Here is an 11,715-nt window from a genome sequence, read left to right on the forward strand (position 1 = left end):
ATAAAAAAAATTGTAATATGTACAAACATTGGCAATAGCCATAGCAGGAATATATCAACATAACGTCTAAATCTTTAGGCCCACATATAGTCATAAAAATTGGGAAAAACAAAAAGCCATCCATGAACACTACTGAAGTATTAATGACAACTTGGTTGTTTGGGTGCTGTTTAAACCGCTGGTAGTGGAGCAGTCTGATGTATGTAAAACCCTCTAGTGGTAGTTTCCACGTACAAAATGTGCTTAAAAGTTAATGAGATGCCAAGAAACATAGTTTAAAATATTATAAAGATTTTCATTACACACATATGATACAAAAACTTTTTCCTTTAATCAAGATTTTGCCGTATAGTGTGTTCAATTGGGAAGCAATGAAAATGTTTTGTAAGCATCCAGTAAATTTTTTCTATTTATTTTTCAAATTGTATAATTTTTGTTCAAAATCTGTACATATTCTCATGACGCTTTCCATACTGGATCTTGATTTAGAATTGAATCATCAGTAGATACTAAAGGATTTCTACAGGATCCTCATTCAAATTTGGTAGCAGCTGAAAAGGAAAAGAAAGAATTATCTTCTTTCTCCAAAATACTTTTCACTACAAGTGATTAAAAAAAAAAGAAAAGAAAAGAAAAGGAAAGGAAAGGAAAGGAAATAGAAAAAACAAAGTTGGGGCCTTTATGAGTGTTAAGAAAAATGAAAAATACCTACGTACAACTGCAATATGAAACCCAAGATTAGTATTAAATATATTTTGCTCAGGGTTGCACACTGAATTAATTGCTATTGTGGATAAATGTCAGAGTTTCTGTTTTTTTCATTACAAGATGAAAGTACAAGATGAGGACACAGTCCACCCTGAACAATCATAAACTATAAACCGAAAAATCAAACAGGCATTTCCAAACAGAGCCAAGTATACAGATGTAAGTGACAGGTATGAAACACAGCACTACTGGAACATATGGAAGGGACATCCCAGCTTTGTGTCAATATTGTCTGCTCTTTGGTGAAGGTGATATGTCAGCTGATACCTGAAGGATAAGGAAAAAGTATGCTAGGTAGAGGGAAGAAGCACATACAAAGAGCTAGAAGTGAGGAAGAACACTTGTGCAATTAATTATGAGTAGTTTAGTTTGACAAGGCGCTAGAGCAAAGCAGCAGAGTAGGGCAAATAGTGAGAGACAAGGCTGAATAATCTGGCAAGAAGCAAACTGATCTGGGTGTTTTCGTTCCATGCTAAGGAACTTGAAGTTTTACCCAAGGGCAAAAGCAATGACAAAGTCAATGAGTGAAGATTGAAACCCGTTACCTGTCAAGTGACAGCTATATGACCTCTAATTACTTAACCAAGCATTACTAAGACGACTTTGGCTTTTTGGGTCTTCTATCACTAGCAGAAACAACAATTTGATAAAGCACACCTTTTCTGAGACTTGTGCAGGTTGACAGTTCCACAGGGATGGCACCAGTGAAGGAAGATTGTCGCCAGAAATAATAACAGATATATAGACTTAGGGAGATTGAAAAAAACTTCTTTAACGTTTATTTATTTTTGAGAGAGAGACAAACCACAAGCGGGCAGGGGCACAGAGAGAGGGAGACACAGAATCTGAAGCAGGCTCCAGGCTCCGAGCTTTCAGCACAGAGCCCTCTGTGGGGCCTGAACCCACCTGAGCTGAAATCAGTCGCCCAACCGACTGAGCCACCTGGGTGCCCCTAGACTTGTGGGAGATTTTAAAAGAGCTATGACACATGAGGACTAAATGAGGAAGAAGTGTGTTCTTCATTATGCTCATGCTTTTACATTTTTTATTAGCTATGTACAAAAAAATGTGAATGTAGCATCTATTATCCAAACAATGGAAAGGGATGCCATTTACTATTTATAGTTTATTTCAGAAATCAATGATATCTAACTTCATACATTTTGGCAACATACCTTCTTCTAGTGCTCTGGTTATTCTTTTCTCCAACTCCCGCTGCGTCTGAAATAAGCCAAATATTATTTAGAATGTGTAAGGTAAACAAAAGTCATTGTAGGAATTATATATAGCTTACGACATGTGGTCTTGAAATAATACTTGTAGAGATTAAACCAAAGTTAGGGATTGCTTAAATAGGAAGACAATCACATGAATAAAATAAATTCCTATTTTATTTTAGTTTTAGATAATGGAGAACAGATACATACATACATACATACATACACACACATACATATATGTACATATATGTATATATATATGTGTGTGTGTAATATATAATACATATATATTACATATAATATGTGTATAATACATATATAATGCTATTTAAGCGAATCTGATAAAAAGCACAATTAATATTGATCTATTGAATATGTATAATCTCTGAAAGGTGATGTTTGATCTTACTGGTACAAAAAAGTTTAAACAAGATTCATATTGTATACTGAATTATTACTTGGAAATGATTAGAAAAACTGCCATTTGTGAAAGTTTAATCAGGTTTTTACCTTAATGAATTGTTCCTTAAAATGGGCTTTCCATTTTTTCACTCTTAGAAAAACAAAATTTGAAGGAATGCTTTTTGCTATTAGTTTTTCAGGACTGACTCTTAAATATATATAAAATGAAGAAAGTGGGACTGTCATACTGTCATGTGGAACTTCTATTGGCAAAAATTTGAGTAAAAATATTTTGCTATCTGTATTATGACTAAAACACTTATTTCTTTTCATATGCACACAAAGATTTCAGAAAATCTCCTTGAAGAAAGGAAAAATAGAGGGTTACAACAGTTTTCAAACTTAGCTTCTGATTTATAACTTTCTCAATTACAGATAAGGAAAACAGTATAAAATTTTCAATTGTAACTTTGTTTCCTTTCTCCAAATTAGGACCAAGTTTTGAAACACTTGACTACAGGTGACCCTTGAATAACACAGGGGTTGGGGTACATTCACAAACCTGTATACAATTTTTCATCCCCCCAAAACTTAATTACTAATAGCCTACTGTTGACCGGAAGCCTTACCGGTAACATAAACAGTCGATTCATACGTGTTTTGTCCAGTAGAATAAGCTAGGGCAAAAAATGACATTGAGAAAAACGGAAGGAAGAGGAAATACACTTACAATACTGTACACTATCCAAAAATAATCCATGTGTAAGTAAAGTAGACCCGCACAGGTCAAAACCATGTTGGTCAAGGGTCAAGTGTATATTACAACTGTTCCTGTCTAGAATGTTCTTATTTAGATCTTCCTTAGACAAGTTAGCCTCTCCCTGAATGCCCCAATCTGGCTCCAAAATAGTGTACTGAACATAGTCAACACTGTGGTGATAAGGATTCCAATGTCTTTACAAATTTGGGTGTGAGGACAAATGTTTTAGCTGACATGTTTCCCAGTATTTTCAGAGACTGTTTTCCCTAATACCTTTTTTTAATTGGAGTATAGTTGACATACAATGTTACACTAGTTTTTCAGTATACAAATTCAGATTGGACAATTGTATACACTATGCTATGCTTGCTACCGTACGTGTAGTTACCCTCTGTCACCATGCAACATTAATACAATATTTTTGATGATATTCCATATGCTGTATTCTTCATTCCTGTGACTTATTTACTTTATAACTGCACCTCCCCTCTAGCAACCACCAATTTGTCCTCTGTAGTTATGATTCTGTTTGTTCACTTGTTTTGTTTTTTTATATTCCACATGTAAGTGAAATCAGATAGTGTTTATTTGTCTTTCTCCGATTTATTTCACCTAGCATAATACCCTCTAGGTCTATCAATGTTGTCACAAATGGCAAGATCTCATTCTTTGTGATAGCTGAGCTATATTTCATTGTATACATACTACACATTGTCTTTATCCATTCATCTCTCCATGGACACTTAGGTTGCTTCCCTATTTTGGTTATCACAAACAATGTTTCCATAAACATAGGGATGCATACAACTTTTCAAATTACTGTTTTCATTTTCTTTGGGTAAATACGCAGTAGTGGGATTCATGAATATCTATTTTTAAGTTTTTGAGGAAACATAACACTTTTTTGACAATAGCATTATATTCGGGCCTTATAAAATGAATGGGACAACATTACTATACCAGACTTAAAAATTAATAACTTAATACCAGATGATGGGGGAAGGCTTTATTCAAACAATTTTGTGTTACCATTAATAAATACGATATAAAATATAAACCACGTTTTTTATATGACATGACTTAAGGAGCTACCAAGGTAATGTTGCATCTTTTCCCCAAAAGCTCTTTTCCTAAATATTTACCTCTGTGACCTTTATGTTTATTTCTAGGTAAAAACTGTGTTTCAATGGCGAAAATAGCTTTCAAGTCCATGAATAAGAACACGTGTACTTTTATGTATACCTTTCCATTGATCAGAAATATAAGAGGCTGAGAAAATTATACACAGAAAAAATATATATCAGCAAATTTTAATTCAAAGAACATTTTTAAAGGATTTTTAATTAGAAGGATTTTCTCATTAACTGTTAGCATTCAAATATGGCCCATAGAAATCTAAGGTTCGGTTGGGGGCACTGCAGGATTGAGGGACAAGGAAGTCACAGCCGTAGTCTCCATCTCTCCTTTAGTTAGACAGCTCTACTTCTCTCTGTTTTACACAATATAGTTTAATGCAAAAAAAAAAATACATTCTATTCTTTGAAAAAAAATTATTTTGAAGGTATAAAAGTCACTAATTTAGTCAAAGTCCCGAATTTTGCGTAATAGACAAAAAGGGCTCAGAGAGAGTGTACTTTGCCTGAGGTCATGAATCCAACTAGATGCAGACCAGGAATACACGTGTGGTCTTACCAGGCCTAGAGTTCTATGCCCGTTACTTCCTCATAGTCAGGAAAAATACGTGTATTTTAAGAATAACTCAGAGAAAATGAATACATAAAACTTTGTCATGTGGCTCAATAATGTTTAGGTATGAGGCCCACAATAGTAGCTCTAAAACTAAATTACAAATTTTAAAGTCATCAATAAAAATAAAGGAACAGAAATTATGTTAACTCCTTTTAGTAGCAGTCAATTTTTAAGCACAACTTTTTTAAACCACAGGACAGAGAACTCGAAAGAGAAAATCTTTAGGTGAAGCAAGCAAGCTGAAACTGAGGAAATTCTTCCTGAAAGAATTATTTCTTCCAAAGAAAATTTGGTTTATCAAAATCAATCAACAAATGAGTGAACCCATGGTGTGGTTATTTATAGCAAAATTTCAAACCCAACACAGATTTCTCTTTCCCATCTAGCATGCTTTTGCCTAACCTCTCATCATTCGTTGGTATGTACAAAAGACACAATTCACTTTATTTATAATTTAAATCCAGTCAGAAATTATAGGTGAACCTTCACGTCTCACATGTGGACTTATCTCTACCCCTCCCTCCCGACGGGAAGGGAGAATTACCTAACGGGTGAATTTGGGAGAAGGAGCTAAGCAGTGCTTACGTGTTTCTGAATCTCCTCTTTGAAAAAGATGTGCCTGCCCACAGTAACATGAATTTGGGTCTGCTCTCAGCTCTGTGGTAAGCACCCGGCCCCCGGGGTGGGGGTCAAGCAATTGTTTCCTCAATTTACAACTGTGTGGGGAAGTGCCCAATTTAGGAGGAAGCCCAAAGTGGCTAACATAACCTAAATCATATCCTCCAATTTGTTAGTGTGTATTAGTAATAAAGCTACTAAGTTTCTCTCCATCTCCCTGTCTCCTGTGTTCTGAATTTAGAACGAGAAGAGCAGGGTTACTTGCCGCCTACCCAGTGTCACCTGTCACAGCTCCACCGAGAAAAATGACTAGACAGCACTTACAGAAACATTCTCTTCTTCCTTGACTTCATAACTAACGTACATTGTTCAAAGGCCACGCCAACTCGAAAGAGAGAAAAAGTTGAAAGGAACCATTTTAGGAACAAACATAGAAAGTCAGACAAACTGAGGACACAGAGGAGTACATCTGAAATGAAAGAACATGACAAAAGAAGAAAAAAAACTAAGTGAAACAGAGATAAGTAATGTACCTCATAAAGAGTTCAAGGTAACGGTCATAAAGATGCTCCGTGAACTTGGGAGAATGAATGGATCCAGTGATAACATCAACAAAGAGATAGAAAATATAAAAAAGAACCAATCAGAGCTGAAGGATACAATAACAGAAATGACGAATACACTAGAGGGAATCAACAGCAGATAAGAAGATGCAGAAGAACAGATCAACAATTTGCAAGACAGGGTAGTAGAAATCATCCAAGCCAAAAAAAAAAAAAAAAAAAAAGAGAGAATTTTAAAAATGAGGCTAGGTTAAGGGACCTGTGGGACAACATCCAGTGTAATAATACTTGCATTCAAGGGGTTCCAGAAAAAGAAAAGAGAAACGGGCAAAGAACTCATTTGAAGAAATAAAAGCTTCATTTTAAAAATTCAAATATTTGTTTGATTTAGCTATTTATAAAATGCTCTACAATCGCTCAGCAAGATATTTTATGAAAGTTGAAACAAAGGTGGTATAAGTCAAAAAAAAAAGGAAAAAGAAAAAAGAGTGCCATAAGTAAGAAAGCAATTAAAGATGTATTCTCGTGTAAGAAAACAGCAAATCTTTTAACTTAAAAGAGAAATTAACCTTTTTAGTGTTACAAGTTGATTTCATTCATAAAAAGGACTTACCGTGGATTCTTTTTTTTTTTTTTTTTTTTTTTTTTTAAGTAGCCTCCATGCTTAGTGTAGAGCCCAATGCAGGACTTGAACTCATGACCCTGAGATCAAAACCTGAGCTGAGATCAAGAGTTAGACGCTGAACTGACTGAGCCACCCAGGCACCCCCATGGATTCTTCTAAATAGTAAACATTCATAGGTCGTTAAGTGTTTGGAGGACGATCATTCACTGACACACAGGGGTGCAAAAACTGGATTATAGCAAAACTTTCAAATGTTTATGAACCACTGCCAACTGAAAATAAGTCCAAGCATCTGAGTGTACCTGCGGTTAGCAGGCAATAACATTTACTTTCTAAAATCAAATTTAAATGAAAGCTTTTCAAGAAATTTAACATGGGTCAGTCTAGTTATATTTACTGAATAGAGTTAATGCTAGGTGTCTCTTGTGGTGCACCTGGGTGGCTCAGTTGTTTTTAGTGTCCAAATCTTGATTTTGACTCAGGTCATGATCGCATGGTTTTGAGACTGAGCCCCACATTCGGCTCTGTGCTGAGCATGAAACCTGCTTGGGATTCTCTTTCTCCCTCTCCTTTTGCCCCTCCCCTGCATGCACTCACTCATTCTCTCGCTAAAATAAAATAAAAATTAGTATCTCTTGGAAATGAGAGATCAAGGGACTAAAATATATATATAAAATTTACCTCAGTTCTTTCTTAGCACATATAATTATGACTTTTACTTCATATGTATTAGTTACTTAAACAACTCAGAATTTCACCAAATTAAAAGCAACTATTATATCAGATATCTGAAACCCAAACTAAAACAGATAATATAACTCACCTTCCACAAGGAAGTCTCCCAGTAGTCATATGACGGCCGTGGGTTTAAGGTAGGAATCACTAAGTTCCCTCTTGGAGTAAGGTTTCCATTGAGCACTAAATTATTTTCAAAATGTCCACAATAAGGTGGTTCCAGGCCTGGGCTCACACTAAGGGTCCTGAGTAAAGTTTGGTGCTGCTGTCTCTCCTCAAGAAGTTTTGTATTTGCTCTCTGGCAGTCTCTCCTTAGCCCTGTGAAGATTAAAAAAACACAAATACATTTTCTTTTTACCTAAATCTTTCCTAAATGACTTACGTTTTTTAAGTTTCCATAATAGTAAATAGCATTTGCCTTTGAACAGTGTTTTAACACTGAACATGTGACACAGCACACCTACTATCTAAAATTATACTTTTAAAATTGTTCTAAAGAAATGCTTATGATTCCAGGGGGATTCCTAACAATTCAGACCAGGAAAGGGAGAGAAGTGGCTATCAGTGATGTACATGGCTTAACAAATAATACTTGCTGTCTTCTGGAGTGGCTGTACTGACAGGATCCTTCAGGATGCCATTATATATACATACTTATATTTAGGAAACCTGTTCACAGATATAAAACTAAACCATCCCTCAAAGACATTTTCAAGCGTTTGCTTTCACCACTCTTGTACATTTCACTCATTATCTCAAAGAAACTGAGCATCTGACACTGACGAATCATTGAGACCAACAATCTCTAGGGGAGATAGTAGATGGCAGAGTGTGATCAGAAAGAACTAAAACAGCTACAGAGGCAATTAGCTTGTAACAGTCACCAAGGCACTGGAGGCAGAATCTGCCCTTTCTGTCTTCCGTCTTCCACATGCCTCCCTCCCACCACGGTGCTCTTTTTAGCCACTCTGGGAATTATGCTACCCTTCAGCCCTGTGCGAGTCTTTCTGTATTTCACCTGGATGCCTTTATGTAAAGTAGAAAAAGCATAAAGGATGGTTTGTCTCAAGGCCCACTCTAGTAATCATACCAAAGATCACAATCGAGAGAATAAATGTACCAAGCTGCCAGGATGAGTAGTAGTAGTACTTGACCTTTTAGGTTAAAGATGTAATCTTCCAAAAAGAAACTCATCGACATTTCAATTTAGGGTAATTCTGACAAGCAATTTTATAATAATATGCTTCTAAATGAGAAAGCTTCAAACAATGCACTTAAAGACTAGCAGATCCGATCGATGGAAAATATACAGGGCGGGGGGTGCGGGGGGGGGGGGTGGGGGAAGAGGTCCTGTAAAAGCGAAAAAAAGAGGAGGGATGCAAACTGTCCTGGACTAACATTTCAAAGGTAAGTTCACTTAGAAACATCATTTTCCAAAATGACACCATCTAGTTGGCTTGCACTTCCTACTCATCTCATGATCTTGGCTCCACAGACATTATGCTGTGGAGGCAAATTAATAAGCTAAATTTCTTGTCTATGATTCTCTTTTGACTTACCTGTTCAGCTTATTTCTCAAGGACTTTCTAACTTTTAATTCTTCTAGGTAGAGTTGCCTGTAGGTTTCCAACTCTGTTTTAGTAGAATCTTCTTGAGAAGTCTTCATTGTAGAGACCTATTCCAGATCTCTAATTCTAAGTTCCATTTAACTTCTCGCTGAAGCATGAGCATTTTCTCTTAACTGGTCCAAATGTTCTCAAGCTGCTGCTTGTGCCTAAAGCAAATTAACAGGATAGTTTTAAAATAGCTATAATCTGAATAATTAATTATACCTGTTTCCTTTAGTTCGGAGTCAATGATTCAGAGAGCAATTTTAAATGAAAAAAAGCTCAAGTGTAAAATATTTATCATCAATGTCAACTGAATTAAATATGATTTATAAAATTAAAGTTCAATCATTCTTGTATTAGTATTCACGCAATCTGATAATTCAAATAATAGAATCAATGACAAAAATTTAGAAGTCAACAATAAACTTAATAATCCAAGTACAGTGCAATTTTTAAATCATAATTTTTCTTTTCCTCTTAATAGTGAGACTAGTTGTTTAAACCATCATTTTTTCTTATCCTCTAGATTTAGTAGGAATAACGATGAAAACTGAAATGTTTAAAGGGAGGAACAAATGCCTCCAGGAATCTACAAATTACCATAAAGCAAGTAGAGGAAACCCCTACAATACATCTATCCAAAATGTAATTTGCAGTGAAATGAATTACAGCACATTACAGATCAATCAATTAACCTGTAAAAACAGGTCGACTTCGTGTCATTTTTCTACTATGTCCAGTCGTGCTCTTTCTTCAATCTCCCGTTTATACTCTTCCACTTGACCGCGTTCTACCATATTCATTTCCATAAATTGTTTCAATTTTACTACTTCTTGCTGTAACTTCTTGTTATTGCTCTCTAGTTTTTCACGTTCTTCTTCGAAAGCTTTCATTGATAATAACTCTTGTTGAAGAACTTGATTTTTTTTGCATCCAGGTGTAGACATTTTGAAGATGTAGTTTCCAGTTCTGTTGTAAAGACATCAGCCTGCATGAATAAAACACTATAGTTTGGAAGTGGAGTGAAAAGAGTCTAACTCAAAACTACTATCAAAATGTGTTTTTCAGATTTTAAGTAATCTCTACGCCCAGTGTGAGGCTTGAACTCACAATCTCAAGATCAAGAGTAACTGAGCCAGCCAGGCACTCAAATTTTTAAATAAACTCATTTGCAATAAAATGTTACCTGTCTTAGTATGTGGAACCATAAACAACTCAGAAAATCAAGAGACACGTTAAAGACATCAGGTGTTACTGAAATAGATCTTTGCTATCATTCTCTTTACTACACATTTGCACTTGATTCTATACTTTTATTTTTCTATGATTTTTTCATATCTTTCTTTCATACAATAAGTCCCCTCTTAGGAGAAAGTCTCTTAGCCCTTCCCGCATCTTAACACTCCATAACTTTTAAAGACGTTTTAGCAATATCATATTGACTTATGTATGCCCAAGTCAAAAAATACGTCTCAAGATAAGACTCTGAAAATAAGACTCTAACTCATGAATCTAGAAGTAATGATTCTAATGCCACGGCCTGTTTCTGAACAGCAAATGTTTTATGCTAATTTGAACTGCATTCCCAGGAGAAATGATTCTCTGGGATGTGTTAAGAAATCACATCTCCCAGTATAAAACTTTAATTGAATGATCCACGTATTTTTTTGAGGCAAAAACAAAAATTTAATTCAATACTGTTATCTTGTAATCCTTTGTTACTTTCTAGAAAATAAGAGATAATACTAAACAACAACAACAACAACGACAAAACTGGCTGGAGTTTCAGTGATGCTGAGTTGGGAAGGACTTCCATCCATTCTATATGATTGGTAAGACAGGGTGAGTGGATGTGGTGGTTTTATAAATTCGTTGATACTTCTGTGAAAATCCCTCCCCTTAAATATATGCTGGCTTCAGTAACTGGTTTCTAGTGAACAGAATATGCAGAACTGCTGTGATATTTAAGGCCAGCCTAGAAAATGTGATACAGCTTCCATCTTTCTTTCTCTAGGGAAGCTCACCCTTAGAACCCAGCCACCACGTTGTGAGGAATACCAGGCTACCTAGTGAGTCTTCATGTACATACTCCAGCTGAGACTAGCCAACGTCCTAGCCAAGGCCAGCCTCAACAGCCAAACACGTGTGTGAACAAGCCTTTAGATGATTCTAGTCTCCAGCTTCCAGTTATGCCAGCTGATGCCAAATGAAGAAGAAATGAGTTGCCCTACTCTGCTCTCCCTAAACTAAAGACTGGTGAACAAGAGACATGCTGTTTTGAACTACTAGGTTTTGAGGTGGCTTATTAGGCAGCAGTAAATTGCTACCACAGATACTGATACTAAAAATGGTGTGCTGCTATTCAAAAAAACCTAAAACTAAACTTCCTTTGAACCAGGAGGTAGGCTGAACCTGGAAAGATGTAGAAAAGCATAAGAATGAGACCGAAAAAGGGCCTCCACAAGACTCTTAGTGGAAACCTGATGGCCTGTGAAGAGGCTGACAGCAAGGGTTTCTAAGCAAGTGAAGAAAATGACACTGGAGGAAAGGGAAGTCATGCTACAAAATACCTGAAAGTAAAACGGATAGGAAAGAGAAACTAAAGAAAGACTATGCAACTGCAAGGAACCAGGACTTACTGGGTTCAAGTATCTGTTTCTCGTTT

The 11,715-nt window shown here is 35.9% G+C and overlaps 1 long non-coding RNA gene across 1 annotated transcript; it reads right to left on the minus strand.

Annotated features, from left to right (window-relative positions):
* Nucleotides 1–452: 452 nt before the first annotated feature.
* Nucleotides 453–7,704, minus strand: LOC128777631 (uncharacterized). Its single transcript, XR_008422866.1, has 3 exons — nt 7,529–7,704; nt 1,944–1,989; nt 453–551 (listed from the first exon to the last, which is right to left on the minus strand). It is a non-coding gene; the product is annotated as an uncharacterized LOC128777631 (long non-coding RNA).
* Nucleotides 7,705–11,715: the final 4,011 nt, after the last annotated feature.

This window comes from Panthera pardus, unplaced genomic scaffold (genome assembly GCF_024362965.1).
Source record: "Panthera pardus isolate Hobbes unplaced genomic scaffold, ASM2436296v1 HiC_scaffold_1, whole genome shotgun sequence".
Lineage (NCBI taxonomy): Eukaryota > Metazoa > Chordata > Mammalia > Carnivora > Felidae > Panthera > Panthera pardus.